This window comes from Crinia signifera, chromosome 5, assembly GCF_055691185.1.
Source record: "Crinia signifera chromosome 5, ASM5569118v1, whole genome shotgun sequence".
Taxonomy (NCBI): domain Eukaryota; kingdom Metazoa; phylum Chordata; class Amphibia; order Anura; family Myobatrachidae; genus Crinia; species Crinia signifera.
Genome location: NC_139221.1, coordinates 27169715 through 27187183, shown reverse-complemented (window position 1 = coordinate 27187183; position 17469 = coordinate 27169715). Strand labels below are relative to the sequence as shown.

At 45.3% G+C, this 17469-nt stretch overlaps 1 protein-coding gene across 7 annotated transcripts in view; it reads right to left on the bottom strand.

The window, feature by feature from the left end:
- LOC146080039 (gap junction gamma-1 protein-like) overlaps window positions 1-17469 on the bottom strand; it is a 111425-nt gene that overhangs the window by 11783 nt on the left and 82173 nt on the right. Inside the window, exon 1 of one of the 7 annotated variants that reach the window (XM_083186847.1) lies at window positions 4737-5245. The exons of the other annotated variants lie outside the window; for them this stretch is intronic. The gene's annotated coding sequence lies outside the window, so the exon portion shown is untranslated. Of the gene's footprint in view, window positions 1-4736; window positions 5246-17469 lie in introns of those variants that run through there. 7 annotated transcript variants of the gene reach the window in all.

Genomic DNA, 17469 nt, shown 5'->3' with positions numbered 1-17469 from the left:
AATGCGTGCTGTATAATTTCAGGGGTGCTGCTAGGCGTGCTGTATAATTTTAGGGGTGCTCCATGTATGCCGCATCAGTCCAGGGGCACCGCCATGTGTGCTGTATCAGTCCAGGGTGCAAGGGTGCTGTTAAGTGTGCCAATCAGTCAAGGGGTGCTGCATAGTTCCAGACACTATTGATGCTTTACTCTTGCCTGTCACTGATGTCTCTAAAAGGTGCGTACACAGAGCGATTTTGTGTAATATCACGGGCAATATGGTCGCTGAGCGACCATATTGCCCGCGATGGGAGTGTGCACCAGCGATATATCGCTGGTGCGCACTTCCGTTTTCTCCCCCATAGTGATCGCTGGTCGCAGGAACATGCTCCTGCGACCAGCTGATTTCCACTGCCGGGCTCCCCCGGCAATTTCTTTTTCATCAGCGACCATCTCAGCAATATATCCCCCAGTGTGTACGGGCTTAAGTATAGTGATGTAGTAATGCCATCTACTGTTATGCAGGCTCCACCTATTATTGATTTTTTGACCCCATACATGAGGCCACTTCCAAGAAATTTCCAGGGCCACTTTTAGTCCCCAATCCGCCCCTGGAGTGAGGGGTGTGTGTGTGTCTGAGTGAGGGGTGTGTGTGCGTCTGAGAGGCGTGTGTGTGCGTCCGAGTGAGAGGTGTGTCTGTGTGTATATGAGTAAAAGGAGTGTGTGCGTCCGAGTGAGAGTTTGATTTATAAAATGTGTGTGTAGGGGGGCACCAACATTAATCATGCCTCCGGGCGACTGGGGCAAACTTACGCCACTCGGGAGATGACAGTCGCTACAGGGATGGAGCCAGGATCTACGGGGGCACCAGCAGCTGCACAGGGGTCTGGTGAGTCACGATGTGCCGCTGTGGATGAGGGTGGATGGATGAAGCAGGATAAGGGACCGGGGAGCTCTAGGTAACGCTGCCTACTCCCTTGCCACTGTGGCCACGCCCCCTGTGTAGACTACGTAGAGAGGGGAAGTAAGGCTCCCGCCTCCCGCCGCAGGTGATTGGTGCGGTTGCTGTCCCCTCCCAGGCTCCCAGTAAGGGCTATATCACACGCTCCGGCTCCTGCCGGGTGGCGAAACCCCGCACGGCCAAGAAGCTGCACTCAGAAGTTTTCAATGGTGGGGATGGCCACAGCCCGGCAGCCATCCCTTCCAGTGGTGGGATCCGGCTGCAACTGGCGGCCAGGCCATGGCCATCCCGTGTGAATGGATACAATCGTGTCCATTATTAACTACTGTGTGTGGCAGGGCATTTGGCTGTGCAGGGTTTCGCCGCCCGGCAGGAGCCGGAGCATGTGAAATAGCCCTAATGCTCTGCGGGCGGCCTGCAGACTGCAGGATGGGCATCTGCGGTGCCAACTGCTATCAGGTTGGTGGGTACCCTGGTGTAGTGGTATACAGGGTGCGATCGGCGGGGGGTGGGCGTTGCTGACGGGCTAGTAGGCTTTAGGCCCCTAGCGTTTTGGGGCCCTGCAGCAGGTAGGATCTGGAAACAACCATACTCCCGGGTGCGGGTCACCATCGGATCGGACCCGCTCACGGTGCACATTGTGAGCGGGTCGTGCCCCCCGCGTCATCGTGAGCGGGTCGGAAGAAACACTGACGACCAGCTCACAATGTGCATCGTGAGCGGCTCGTTCTGGTGTGTACCCCGCATTAAAGTGACGCTCTCCACTGTACATCGGCCTGATGCAGAGTTCATCGCTGTTCAGCCAATCAGTTCCTACCTGTCATGTTACAGGCTGGGTTTGAAAAATGACAGGTAGGAGCTGATTGGCTGGTTGTTTATCCCTCTCCATTTTATAACTTTGTGAAGCTTGATACATCTGGCACTTACTCACATCTGCACAGAGTTGAAAAATCATTCATGAATTGTGTATGGTCAGGTTAGCGTATAGCGATATTTCGCGATTCACTCGCAGATTTGAACGGGGTGGATTTTCCTTTTGTCTAAATACCTGCAGCCATCTGCAAATTTGCAGATGACCCATCAGCTCCGAATCAGGCCCATCATACACAAAAATCACAAGGAACACACGTGATCATCCAAATTTGAAAGAAAAAATTCTACAGGCACAGAGGCATTGTGGGTAGAGACTTTAAACAGAACTTGTTTCCCCATGGTGACTATAATATCACTATACAGACCAGTCTAAACACTGTGACTGGATATAAATATATGTCTTTACATGCACAACTGTAGTATTAAATGTGTACGCCTCAGTTTCTTATGCAGCGCATTGCAGGGTAGATGTATGAAGCAGCGATAAGGGAGAAATGAGCCAGAGGAGAAGTGGCCCATGGCAACCAATCAGCTGCTCTGTATAGTTTTAGATTATGCAAATTACAGATGTTACTTCAGTGCTGATTGGTTGCCATGGGCCACTTCTCCTCCCTTATCACTACTTCATACATCTACCGCAGAATGTTTTAGTCATTCCATATCAGTCTCAGCTCCAGTGGAGCTAACAGTATACAGTATATATTCCCTACCACATGTATACTAACAGTATGGTTAATTTTTTGACACGTGCTAATAAATCTACTGGTACGTTGCTGGAATGTGGGAGAAAACCATAGCAACCGCAAGATACACAGGGAGAATACACAAACTCTACACACAGGACCCTGTTTGAAAAATACATTGCGCCACATATCACCCTTGCCAACATTAGGCGTTTCCTCTCCAAGAGAGTGAGGTCCAGGTGGGCAAGTAGGAGGGATGCAGCAAATTGTGTCCTCGTGAAAAGAGGTGATATTGCCCATAGCAACCAATCAGATGTTTGATTTGTCAATCATTTCTCTACTGCATCCTAGAAAATACTAAAATATGATTAGTTCCTATGGGCAACTTCACCTCTTTACATTTTTAGGAGCTTTAGTAAATTTACCCTTTGCTGTCTAATGAACCTCTAAAAGAGGAGAAAATAAAGGGTGTGGGTCATAGGATCGACCCAATTACCATCAACCATTATTGGTCGACAGGCCCTAGATCGACGCCTTAAAAAATGGCTTAGTTCGACAGCGTCAACACAAAAGGTCAACACAAGCAATAGGTGGAATATGGAAAATGTTGACATGAGTTTTTCACTTTTTAGGTTTCTATGTTGACTTACATCGACATAGACACAGCATCAGTATACTGCTTTGGGCACGGTGCCTTGCAACGCTCGGCACACTGGGGGAGATGTATTAAGCCTGGAGAAGAGATAAAGTGGAGATAAAGTGAAAGGAGATGAAGCACCAGCCAATGAACTGTGTTTGAAAATGACAGTTGGGGGTTGATTGGCTGGTGCGTTATCTCCTTCCTCTTTATCTATCTCCAGTTTATCTCTTCTCCAGGCTTAATACATCTGCCCCAGTATTAGATTCTGACTCTATGTCCACGTACATAGTTAAGTATGAAAAGCTTGTGTATTAATCCACCGTGCAAAACAAATGTCTCTACACTAAGGGCGATATTCAATCCCGGGTCACGACTGTCGAGCTGGCCTGACAGCTGCGACCCTGTCATGTTCTCCGCCGGCTCGACAAAGAATCGGCAGGCGGGATTCAATGTCGAACACCGAAAGGGGGCGTGGCCCCAAGATACGCCCGTGGATCGTCAGGCTGTGGCGGGGAGCTCGACAATCCACGGCCTTTGGTTGCTATGGGAAACATTGCATGTTCAATAAAACTCCTACCTTAGTGGATTTACCCCCTGTGAATTTACAATTGTTGTTTCTGACTGTCGGAACGTTTCTGACAGTCGGAATATTGTCCAATTCGACATCAACGGTCGGAATTCAATCTTCCAACTGTCACAAACGTTCGGACATACACGTTGATTGTTGAATCCACGTGTATTTTGACGGAGATGGCCGTTAATCTGACAATCAAACGGCCGTTTTCGACAATGCATGTTCAAAATTTAAAAAAAGTCGAATCTCTACGGGCTTCAGTGCGGCCGTATTCAACTGCATTGAAGCCCGTGCAGATTGAACTTGCGTGCCGATTTTTCCGACTGTCGTAAATATCTGCACACATTGAATACCCCCCAAAGTCAGCAAGCATGGCAGTATGTGAATGAGGAATGAAGGGTTGCATGGTGAACATAGTTAGAAGCGCTGTATAATTACAGGGCTGAGATACAATCTATATTTCGGTGACGTTTTTTAATTTAGAGTCATTTCCTGCTGCTCTACTTTTGCGCAATCATTTATAATCTTGTACTAATAAAGTCCTGGAAAGCTAAAAATGACTAATAAGTAAAACCACAAGTTGCAGCTGCTCACGAATACAAATGATGGAACTGCATTTACAGCCTTTTAAATTCAAAATTTCAAATTGACACCAGATTCCCAACCACCATCACGTTCACCAGTGATGTCACTCAGTACTTACGTGTCATCAAGCCTTCCAAACAACTCTTCGTACTCCGGAAAAACCAACAAAAATGCAACACTAACATTAATATTCTAGATATTAAAACACATTAATTGTTGACTCTGGGCTCAATCTCCGAATAATCTATTTTGTCACATGAAAACCTTCATGGACGTAAAATTAAAATATGTCTATGTAGGAACATGGAAACGTCAGCCAAAAGTCTACAAACTCCGTTAAGTTGTACGTTCTCTAACCCCCCTCTCCCAGCTCATAAACTGTTAAGAAGTTTTTTGTTCAAGCTGCAAGAAGCCCGCAGGGCTCAACGGAGAATATACTCACTTAATAAGAGACATTCATGAGAAGACAGTCACTGCATAGTGTAATGAAGTTTCCAGACAACATCCCAAAACAGAGGCCCGAACTTGCCTCATTCAGATGTAAAATAAATACAAAGAAATCTAGAGGCACGATGGTGGGAAAGATACGCAAAGTAATGATGGGGCGAAAGTCTTTGTGAGTCTTTAAACATCCTGTCAGTGGGAGCTAGGATTGCCTGGTTTCCATACATCCTGCGCGAGCCGTTTTACATTCTTCCTGTACCGTTGCTAAAAAGAATCCTTTAGCTCTTGATTAAAATCCATCCTTCCATTGTTTCCGTTGTCTTTCTAAAAGATCCCATAACGAGTGTGATTTACTCTGGAAGGGGTTGGGGGAAATCTTCTCCCGTACACGCCGATAGTGACTCCGATTCCGAGAGCAATGTCTGGAATCTTAAGGAATTTTTTTTCCTCGTCTTCTTCGTCCGGAGAGTAAACAAGCCAGTAGAGTCCTGTCTTAGGAAGGGAACTGCTAATAGGAAACACACCAGAGGAGAGGAACACGCTACACGTGTCAGTGAGAACTCTTTGGTCTAAGGGCTGAACTTCCAAAAAAAGAATTAAAGGAAAACATATGGATGAGAATGGAAGGATAAAAAAAAAAGAATGAGGACATATTTTATTTTCTGCTAGTTTCTCCTACAGTTTGGTGAGAGTTAAAACAGAGAGAGATAAAGGGGAGATGTATCAAAGCCTGAAGGAAGAAACAGTGGAAAGAGATAAAGTATTAACTTGTCCATTTCCGTTTACAAGCTGTGTTTAAAAATGGCAGGAGCTGATTGGTTGGTACTTTATCCCAAGGAGAGGACATGGCGCAAGGGTAGATAGAGGGGGCAATATGGGGTTTCTTGTTTGCAACTACAGGTACTGCATACCTGTATATTGACTTTAATAATTATTTTCTTCTCACTCAGCACAGTATACAATAAATGCAATAGATTCCAAATGCAATTTGACCTCCTGTGAATTCATCCCATAGCAAATAATAAGTAGGAATCTACTTCTTATTTATTTAGCACCCTCTAGGAGACAGTAGACAGGATCTGATTGGTTGCCCATAGCAACATCACATGTGAAGTAGAATACGCATCTTAGTAAATTACCCCCATTGTGTTTAACTAAAGAAAAATGACTATCAAAATGTCTTAAGTCACAGCTCAGTAGCAGCATGATATGGATGAGTACACACCAGCACTGATACGGACGACCCAATGTGATCATGTGCTTTTGTCTCTCTCTGCTGCCTGGGGTTCCCACAAGGAGGAGAATATGAGAGTCGTCAGCAGGGACTCCAGAGCAGCTACAGCAAATCACTGTCCTTGCAAAGAAGTGCCACCCCTTGCACAATCTGAAGTATCCGGGAGATAATAATTGCAATGCCAGACATCAGGAGATTTATGACTGAAAAGGGAGCCTCCTGCAGGATGCAGGATGGGAGGCAACTATGATAATGGGACAGGATAGAGAGGAGATGGCAATAGGGCCAGCACCATATTTCATAACCATTATTATTTGGAATGTATGATGGTGCATACACAAAGAGGGGGCGGTGTAAATGACCTCAGGTAACTTTAGGGACTTAGTCCAGGTTGGCATGGATTTTAAAACAACATTAAAGCGAGGACTGTTTACAAAGTAATGTGATGTAGAGCGAGCGACTTTGTATCAGCAAAACTGGTAATAGCTTACGCTTGAACTGGAATAACCTCTTCCGCTTGCACACTCTAAACTCTGCTTCACTTATTGATCGTTTGGTTGAATTTCTAGTGACAACATAGAATATAAATGGCTGACTGCGCTTTTCGTGGGCGGCAGTGGCAGAAGAAATGTTTCTGTGGTCTCTAATTATGTCATTTCTGGTCTGTCTTATGCCCTTTGCAAACAGACCCAAAAGCATTTACACTAGTAATTTAGCTTTCCTTTGATTGTTATAGTGACCACCAGTGGCGGCTTCAGGGACCGCAGCGTAGTCTAAAATTCAAATCGGGGAACCACACCGGCTTCCAGTGATTCCCAGGCAGCGATATTAGGCAGTGTTTGAGGCTGCAGTTGATGTTGCTCCCCAGGGGCGTAACTAGACATTCGTAGGCCCCATAGCAAAAGTTTGTAAGGGCCCCCTATTTAGCAATTGATAGCGTAATAAATGTATATAGCACATACAACTTAGACTAGAAAGATGGGCCCCCTTCAGCTTTGGGCCCCATAGCAGCTGCACCCCTTGCACCTATGGTAGCTACGCCCTTGTTGCTCCCTTATTTGAATTCTGAACTGTGCGGCCATCACCCAGGTCATATACATATATAAAAAAGAAGTAGCCCCAGCACAGACCCTTGGGCTTAAAACTTTAGCCCAATTTGAAAATGTTCCATTTACCACAACTCTGTTCCCTATTCTCCAGCCAATTTTTCGCCTAAGTACAAATAATGCTACCCAGTCCCAGCCCCAGCTCCCACATTTTGCAGACCAACCTAATGTAAGGCACTGTATCAAAGCCATTAGAAAAATCTAAATAGACCACATCTACTACGTTGCCCTGGTCTAAATTTTCACTCATCTCCTCATAGAAGCTAATTAGTTTGGCATAACCTATACCTCATAAATCTATGCTAGTTCCCACTGATAATCTTATTGCACGTCAAGAACTATCCCTTAATATACGCTATCCCTTAATATACCCTCCAGTAATTTCCTCACTATTGAGGTCAGGCTTATGGGTCTATAATTTCCTGGATGTGTTTTACTTCCCTTTTTAAATATCGGCACTTCATCTGCAGTTCACCAGTCCCTTATGTATAAGTAAGATCATAGTGAGTAGTGTGGTCTCAAATGGAGATCTCTGAGGCTGACCCAGATAAATCCCAAAAGATACAACATGCAACTTTGACTACATAGAAATAATATAACACATGTTTTGTAACACATAGACAGGATCCTCAACCTTACAGCCACTATTGATACACCACCCAGATAGATGCATCCTAATGCTCACATATTGTGATTGCCTACTGTTCTATTACATATGAAGTTGAAATACAGAATTTGACTCAATATAGACATAGAGTATGAAAACTAAATGGCACTTTAACCAATTAATTTACAACTATCATGTCTTTGAAAAATGACAATTGGCTGGAGCAGCATACTCAGGTGCGACAAGTTTTATTACTCACTGATAAATAAGCCCCTAAATGCATAGAAATGACAGGCCCAATGACGTTATAGGAAACAGGAGAAAAAAGTTGTATATAAATGACCCTTTTAAATGACTTACTTCATGGATGCTGTAATCTCTAAGAGTACAAAGACTCCATTTATAGGCAAGGTTTCCACCCTTGAAGCCATTTTCCGAATCTTTGACAATATCTCAATATAATTAAATCATTGTTGGAGAAAATTAAATAACAATCGACGTTCGGTCAGAAATTAAAATATAGTCGAGAAAAACTGTTTCTACGTTATTACCTCTTATTTACCAGTGTTGCCTAGCAGTATTTAATTCAGCAACAAGGAACCCTTTGTAGATAATATACAACGTAACATGGAAAAGGTCTCCTGCAGTAGATGTCCAGTGTTATCTGTTACTATAACCATGGACATAATGTTACAGTATGTGCAGTTGGAACCGCGCTTATTCAACCTCCTGGCGCACCAGAGCGTTCTGTCTCGGCACGCTGTTTGATGAGAATGGGAAGCGCGTGCATGTGAGAAACTCATGTGTCCCCGTCTGGGCGAATGGCGCCCCGAGAAGGAACACTTTGGCGCACCAGGAGGTTGAAAAACCGTGGCTCCACCTGTACACATGTATCATTCTTAACTTCTCTCCAGGATCCTATCAGATACCAAGGGCGTATCTACCTTTGGTGCCAGGGGTGCAGCTGCTATGGGGCCCAGAGCTGATGGGGGCCCATCTTACTGTATAAGTAATATGTTTTACATACATTTGTCATCATCAACTGCTAAATAGGGGGCCCTTAAAAACTTCTGCTATGGGGCCTACAAATATCTAGTTATGCCCCTGTCAGAGACACTATTTTTTTACAGTAGATGAGCGAGCACCCGCTTGGGCAGAATGGGGAAAAAAATACAGTAAATCTGCGTGAGGGTGTTAATTATGCGATCATATGCTAATCGTGTCAATTCGGTCCAGCCCCTATACAAATTTTATCCAATTGCGGGGAAGTTCCCTCTGAGGGGCAGGATCTAATGACGTGATTAACCTGGTCCCACCCCTGTCACCTCCCACCTCCATCTCCCGAAAAATAGCATGTTTCTATAAAGGATTTCTTTCTAATGGGGAGATTTATGAACGATTGGAGAGAGATAAAGTACTTACCAATCAGTTTCTGACTGCCATATTGAAAAAAAAACTGCAGGAGTACACACTAATCACTGCTAATAATAATAATCATAATAATAATCAAATCTCTTATTATATTTGGTATTAGAGTGTGCAGTCCAGCCCCTCCCACCCCTCCCCATATTCTAAGTACTATACTACAGGTTGCATTTCAAAAAATGTCAGATAGGAGATGATTGGTTGGAATTTTATCTCCACTTTATCTCTCTCCAAGCAATCTATTCCCCCCGTAACACCCCCCCCCCCCCCCCCCCCAAGCTGTTTTGCACAGGCCACAATGGACATGCTTTATATAAAGTTATCTGTGTTATTTTTCCACATCTCAAATCATTAAACCTATAATATCATGGGCTCAACCAATGACGTCATAGGGCTTAACCAGTGATGTCACCAGGCGTTAGCACTGAAAATGATGTCACAGGGGTGAACCTACTGCTTGGGCAAGCTGGTCCTGAACTTCTTAGTAAGTGTGAATCACTGAGCGCAGGATATCAGCATAATATGTGATGAAGAAATAAGTAAAATCCACTTCCCCATAGTGCCGCTGTGCGGCTGCTCTATGCTGTGATTCACCTCCTCTCACTTGTTGGGTGTATTGTCCATTAGAGGAAGCAGAGTTCAGTGTAGAGGAGTAAGGCAGGAAACCACTCATATCCAGTGCACATGTACAGTAATGCATCTGGGATCCCTTCTTTGTACCCTTATAGCGACATAGGAGTGATAATAGGGGTGTGGGGAATTATCTAAATTTTCAGCTGTGGATTAGACAATGTCTATGTAGACAGTCAATAGGTCAACACCCAAAGGTCGACATGCACTAGGTAAAATTGACAAAAGTTAACACAAGCAAAAGGTTGACATGAAAACGGTCGACGCATGAAAATGTTGACGTTCATTTTTCAGGAGGGGGTTTGGTGTCAAAGTGGTCGCGTCATTTAGCCATGCCCCCCCCCCCCCCTGCCTTGCAATGCCGTTATTTCAGGCAGTACACTGCGGTTGGCGGCGCTAAAATGACGCTATACACGTAATTTGACCCACAGATCCCCGTTGAGGGGACAGGTTGTGGGATTCAGACAGCTTTCTTGGAGGGTTGCCCCCCTTTCTGGGAGGCCGGGGGGAGGACCCAATTCCTGGGACACACCCGGCCATTCCGTGGTGTAGTGTAGGGAGAATGGATCATCTATCTCTCTATCTATCTGCCTTGAACTCCCCCCATCAAAATGGATATCGAAATCGATATTGAATGCAAAAGTCCGGATTGAATGTGAAATTGAATGGAAATCAAAGGCCAATCGAAAGGGGGTGGAATTGGGAAAATCAAGAGCAAATCGAATCAAAATCAAAACTGATGTGTGTGTACACACCTTAACCAATTATGGTAATTGTGTTTGCGGATGCTATGAAAATAAATAATAATACCAATCAATTATTATAAAGCGCTTATACAGTATGCCCAGACAGCAGCATGGGAGATAAGATTGTCAAATGCTAACTACATATACCCCACCGCCATTTCACTTTCCAAGAATTAAATCCGCACACATTCCAATGCCAGTATGATATTACACAGAACTCAAAAATATGAGATAAAATCCAGAATATAAATGTCTTTGAGATCAGCCTGTAATGAGTCAAACTAAATGTGTTAGTTATGTACAGTATGAGTCAGGCGTCTGGGGGATATACTACCACACAAGAGATGATCTAAGACATATATATATAATTGTGGAAACACCGAGAATAGTGTCCATATTCCGTCTTACAGTGTAGGAGAAATTATATAATAGCCGAATCAGAGGAATTACTTTTTATACCCCTTTTACACCAAAATCCCTGGTCGGACCCTGGTCTTTGAACATGGGAGTTTCCAGGGTTGGACCCAGCTTCATACCCCATTTACACAGCACTGTGACCCAGGTCGGACCCAGGTCATCACCGTTTACACTGAACCTGGGTCAGCACTGCTTTTCCCTATGGATGACATTAAAAATGTCCATTTTAGGATAAACTGCCATCCAACTTTCCCTCAATGATTTAAAATAAAAATTAAAAGACATGACAAGTTAGCACTGAAAAATGTTTTTTTTTTTTTTTTTTTTAGTAAAATATTTTTCAAAAAGTTGTATTCACTGCTCAAGCACACATAGCAGTATAAAAGTGCAGCATCACCCATGTGCTCTCCCCAGCCCCTTCCACTGCAGCAGCAGACCGAATCTCCCATGTTCTCCTCCCCCCCCCCCCCCCCCCAAAAAAAATATAATAATAATTATAATAATAATATAAATTATACTGCATCCAATTATGATTTCTGTTTGCACTGCCCGTATCCTTCCTGGCTGCTGTCTTTTGCCACTGCAGCGTACTGTGGAAAGGCGTCCAGCACTTCTGGTATCCTTTCAACACTACCCAGATGTCCCAACCTGGGTTGGTACCATTTACACCGCCCACGACCCAGGTCCAACCAGTGTTCAACCCTGGTCAGGACCTGGGTAGGAGACCAGTGTTACTGGACCTGGGTTGACCCCTTTTACACCAACGCTGACCTGGGTTATTTCTTGGTGTAAAAGGGGTATGCACAACACCAGTGGCGGAAGAATGGGACTGCAGCGCCGGCAATGGGGGGGGATATGGTTTCTGCAGATTCCAATGGGTCCTTTTGGAATATGCTGATAATGTCACTCCAAAAATGGCCACCACCTTGGAGAAGGCAGATGCTAAAGGTCATACAGGCCAGGTGGATAAATGCTAGCAATGAGCATGAAAACCCCTAGCAACAAGCAGGTAACTCCCTGGCAATGAGCATGTAACCTCTGCCAATGGGAATGTAACTCCCTGGCAATGAGCATGTAACCCCCTGGCAACAAGCATGTAACCCACTGGTAACAACCAAAAAACCACAGGCAATGAATAAGAAACTCCTGGAAGTGAGCAAGTAAACCCTGGGAATGAGCATGATACCCCTAGTAATGAGCATGTAACCTCTGGCAATGAGCAGTAAACCCATGGCAACAGAGGCAGAACTCTGGGAGGCAATGGAGTCATCTGCCGCCGAGCTCCTGCTCCCAAGGGGGCACCTCTCCTCCCCTGTGAGTTTGAATAAGTTAATTGAAAGCCGTTGATATCGCTTCTGTGGCTGACTCCTCCTTCTAGCACAGGGCTGGGCAACACCGGCCCTACAGATGTTAATGAACTACACATCCCAGGATGCTTTGCATTAGTTTTGCTATGTGGCCATGCTGAAACTGATGCAAGGCATGCTGGGATGTGTAGTTCATCAACATCTGGAGGGCCGGTGTTGCCCAGCCCTGTTCTAGCAGGACCATAAATGTCACACTCTATTCTAAACCATATCCATAACATACATACATGCATACATATATGTATATAAGATGGTGTGTGTGTTCAGGGGGGGGGGCACCAATTTTTATCTTGCCTCCGGGCAACTGCGACGAACTTACGCCACTGCATGGCAACAAGCATTTAGGTAAAATAATGGTAATAAATGTATGGGGGTGGGGGCACCAGAAATGTTTTTGGCAGGGGGGGGTCTCAAGCAAAGTAGATGTCAGCGTTGACCATGACTAGCCGGTCTCAGCCGCAGAGTTGTGGGAGGGTTAGACCTACATACATTTGCACAAACTGGAAAGATCATTCGATGGACATGAATTGCGTATTAATTTGCGAGTAGATTGCGAATAGTGTACCCTTCACAATTCATTTTTCTGTCTGGGTGGCGGCGAGCCACTGCAGCTTTGCAGAACAGCGGTCAAGTCTGAATCAGGCCCCATCTCCGCTACCTGCTGGTATTATACTGTGATAATTCCAAAATCCTGCTTAGGTCTATCTGCCTGAACAGGTTCAAATACCTCTTTCCGCTGGTGTCTACTATTTATCACCTGTGTACATCAGTCGCCTGTTATACCTCAGAAGCAAAACTGACCTTGTACAGTGACATCTGTCTGATGTACTCATTGAGAGCAGCGATGACAGACAGGGACAACCCACTACTCCCTTCATCTCACATCCTGCCATCTCTCCCTGCTCCCAGGGCCCAGGACCAGAGCTCAGGCCTTCCTGCCAGGGGGTCAGGGGGGCAGGAGGGAGGCAAAACACATGTGATTAATGACTCCACTTTCCTCCCCATACAGAGTGACCCCCCCCCCTCCCCAAATCCCATGATACAATGTTGCCAAACTGTATCTTGCAGCAGTTGCAACATATTTGTCATTGAAGTGTAATGCGATGTTATGAGGTTTATGACTTTGCAATCAGACTTCTGTCTCCACGTGTTGTAAAAAGGAAGAATTGTCATATAAAATATTTCCCCTACATGGGACGATCGCTGACAGGGCCGATAGAGATAAAACTGCCTCTAGCATTGTTAGTAAATAACTCCTAAATCAATCGCATCTCTTCATCCAACACCACTGCCTCCATTATTTATGTACCACGGGAACATAGGTGCATGGCAGCGGCGGGTGTGGAGCAAAAACAAGTCAATAAACTTTCATTACATTTAGGGGGTTATTCTGGTTCACTCCTTCTGGCAAATTCCTTCTCAGAAGGACAAAACCATGTGCACTGCAGGTGGGGCAGATATAACATGTGCAGAGAGAATTAGATTTGGGTGGGGTTTTACTACAAAGTGAGATCTATATTGCAGTGTAAAAATAAAGCAGCCAGTATTTACCCTGCACAGAAACAAAATAACTCACCCGAATCTAATTATTATCATCACATGCAGCGTACCCGGAACCTACAAATGACTCAGGGCCAGATGCAGTAAACTCCAAAAGTGATAAATTGGAGAGTGATAAAGTAGCAGCCAATCTGCCCCTAACTGTCATATTACAGACTGAAAAATGACAGTTGGGAACCAATATCACTCTTAACTTTATCACTTTTCAAATGCTTAGTACATCTTGCCCTCAATCACTAATATGAAGGCAGAGGTATTAAAAAGTATTATCGAATTGCCGCTCAAGGGGTAAATTTACAAAAGTTTCTAAAAATGAAAAGGTGCAGTTGCCCATAGCAACCATTTATCTATGGCATGGTACAAAAATGATAGACAGAATCTAACTGATTGGTTACTAAGGGCAACATCCCCCTTTTTTTCATTTTTAGAAGCTTTAGCAAATGTACCCAGAAGACTTTTGGCAGCAGATCGCAGTGGAAACATCACTTTATGTTTGTAGCTTTTTGAGGCTGAAACAGACCCACCAAAGACTTTAAAGAATCTCTTTTGATATTGTAAAAAACAAAGACGGAGAGAAAGCGAGAGACAACACATATATATTTCAGAACTCAGCCACAGAAGGCATATCACTGGCTTTCAGTTAACTGATTTAAACTCGCAGGGAGGTGAGGTGCCCCCTTGGGAGCAGGAGCCCGGTGGCAGATGACTCCATTGCCTCACAGAGTTCTGCCTCTGAATGCATGTGCCTCCATCATATGTATTGAAGTTAGGAAACTGAAGACCCCCATACACTAGTCCAACTTGTCTAAGGCATAACTCAGACATGATTTCCCTTGAACTTCCTCGGCAGCTCCTCGGGAGTCCTTACATCCGACATTTCCGACTTGGAATCGGTGAAAAGTGGCCTAATTGCACTAGTGTATGGGCACCTGTAGGGTGGGTGGGCAGACTGGAACTTGGGTTACACAGGAGGCCCATCTACTCAACAGTCCCGGTGGCAAAGCCCCGCCCACTCATTACGATGTCATCATATTACATTCTCATAGGTGGGGCTGGCATAGTGCACATTACAGCCATACTACTGTATGACCCTGTCAATCTGACCAGTGCACTATGGGGGACCGCAGAAAGAGACCACACAGACTATTCTTCATGGCTGCTAAGCATACAAATCGCCATTTTCAGACAGTGTTGTGCTTTTCACAATAGCTTCACACCTACTTGCCGACCTCTCATTACTCCATACCCTCCAACTGTACCAATACAGTACCGTTTTTTAACGGTCTGTACCGGCTAAAAATGGATGTACCAATTGTACCGATTTTCAGCCGGAGGCAATGGTGTCGCCACTTCTCCATTGTCTCCGGCTTTATGTGTTTTTGGTCAAAGTAAGGAGGAGCGGATCTAGACAGTGCGCACTGTTACCCCGCTCCGTGGCTCTTACTGTAGATGTCGTGCTCTAGTTTTTGGTCACGGGCGTGATATGTCATCCGCCCACGACCACAGAGGGGCTGGGTGGCAGTGCCGCTGCCTGTGAGGGCTCTAGTTTCTGGTCGCGGACATGACATGTCATTCGTCCACGACCAAAAAGGGGCCGGGTGGCGGGAACGTTCTTGCAGAAGGAGTTCATGAGCTGCAGTGCGCAGTGCACCTAGGCGAAGCACTTTCCTCCTCCAGACATCCACCGGTAAGCACTAGTTAATGTGGAGGGTGGGGAGTGCCCACAAGGCATCTTGCAAAAAATGGCAATTACACATTTCGAAAGGGGAAGTGACCACACCCACTTCATGTGGCCACACCCACTTTACACGTGACCACTCCCCCTTCCCCGAATGTGTACCGATTTATGCCCTACAAATGTTGGAGGGTATGTTACTCTTCTACAGGAGATGCCTAGAAATCAGATGGAGGTGACCCCCTCTGTGATGTGGCGAATCATAGGTCCACTAGGAAGTGGGTGGGATACAAGAGATCGGGATGCAGTGTAAATCCCGGCGGTCGGGATCCCGGCGTTCAAAATCCCGACGCCGGAATCCCAACACTTTCTCCCTCCGAGGGTGTCCACGACACCCCCGGAGGGAGAATAAATTAGTGTGCCGAGCGTAGCGAGGCACTGGGCCCGCTGCGTGGCGAGCTTTTGAACGTCGGGATCCCAAACACCGGGATTTAATACTGAATCCAAGAGATCCACCCACTCTTCCGTAGATGATCCAGGGGGCTACCCAAAACATCATGGGTGAGATTTAATAGGATGAGAGTTTCAGAAAGTGAGAGATTTGGTGAGAAATCTCCAGTTTTTTTAAAGCGGTAATCATTTACACTTCAAAGTAAAACTGGTTTTGCAGTGTAAATGATTGCCGCTTTAAAAAAACTGGAGATTTCTTACCAAATCTCTCACTTTTTTAAAATCTCATCCTATTAAATCTCACCCCATGAGTTTCCCACACCTACTGTACCATGAGAGTATGTAAGTATGGGCCTCCCTTTGCAAATCTATAGTGGAAGAATCAGCCAGAATGGGTCCAGACTTTCAGCAAGTCTACAGTTTGTAAATAGTGAGAACAAGTGGCGTATTTATAATGGGTACAGTATGCACGGAGTATGCGCGGAGGTGGGCCCACACCACACACACACAATGCACCCATTTTTTTCTGGAGTCCAGTAGCGGCAGGAATACTGTCGAAAACACCGGAAAAATGGCATGGCAGCCATTTGTCCTGCGCATGCGCAATGGAGTCTGAATCCACAACTCCGGCAGCAGCAGCGATGCAAAAATCAACCCAAAAATGGCTGCCATGCCATTTTTCTGGAGATCCACAGATACGCAGTAGGGTCTGAGACCTCTAGTGCGTAGACCTAACTACACACGGCGCTGCTCCTGGTAGAGAGGAGGGGGCCTGGACTGAGGAGGCTGCACATGGGCCTCTGGTGAGAACCTTTGTCCCCTGCAGGAGAGAAAGTCTTTATTCCTTTCTATAAATAGAGCCCTAAATCTTCATCGACCTGGGAATACTGGTAAATATCAGTTGGCATCTATACAATCGTCTATCTTAAGGCAGTGCTGGTACAGAGTATTGGAACATACAGTACTAGTGATCACAGAGCTTACAACCTAATGTACAATGACGGTTACGTTGGAATTGGAAGCACAAAATAGCTGAGGTCCCTTCATTTGGTTCTTGCGCCTTTATTTAAATAACTGCTCCTATTTTTCTGTGTATAGGTTCCCAGAGTGATATGAGGCTGTTTAGGAATACCTCCCACCAAAAAATGCATGTCGACATCTCCATGTGTCGACCAATGTCATTTTGTCATTTTGCTTGGGATACCGTGTGATCATTTTTGCCTCCGCCCCGCATTCACGAGATCCCGCCTTGCGAATGGTCTCTCTCGGTTTGCAAATGGATGTGTAGAGATGCACATCCATATGCATCCGAGCGATATCCCCACTCCCTGTCAATCTCCGTGCGTTTGGCTTGCAAAATAGAAATATCTGCAGAAGCCGATCGCATCCGGGCCTCACACACGCGCACTGCGGCTGGTGCGCATGCACACCTTTTTTTTGATAATTGGACGCCGTACGAATTCGGACCTGTGCGAACGGGACTGAATCGGCTCCTATGGCCACAATGTTCATCC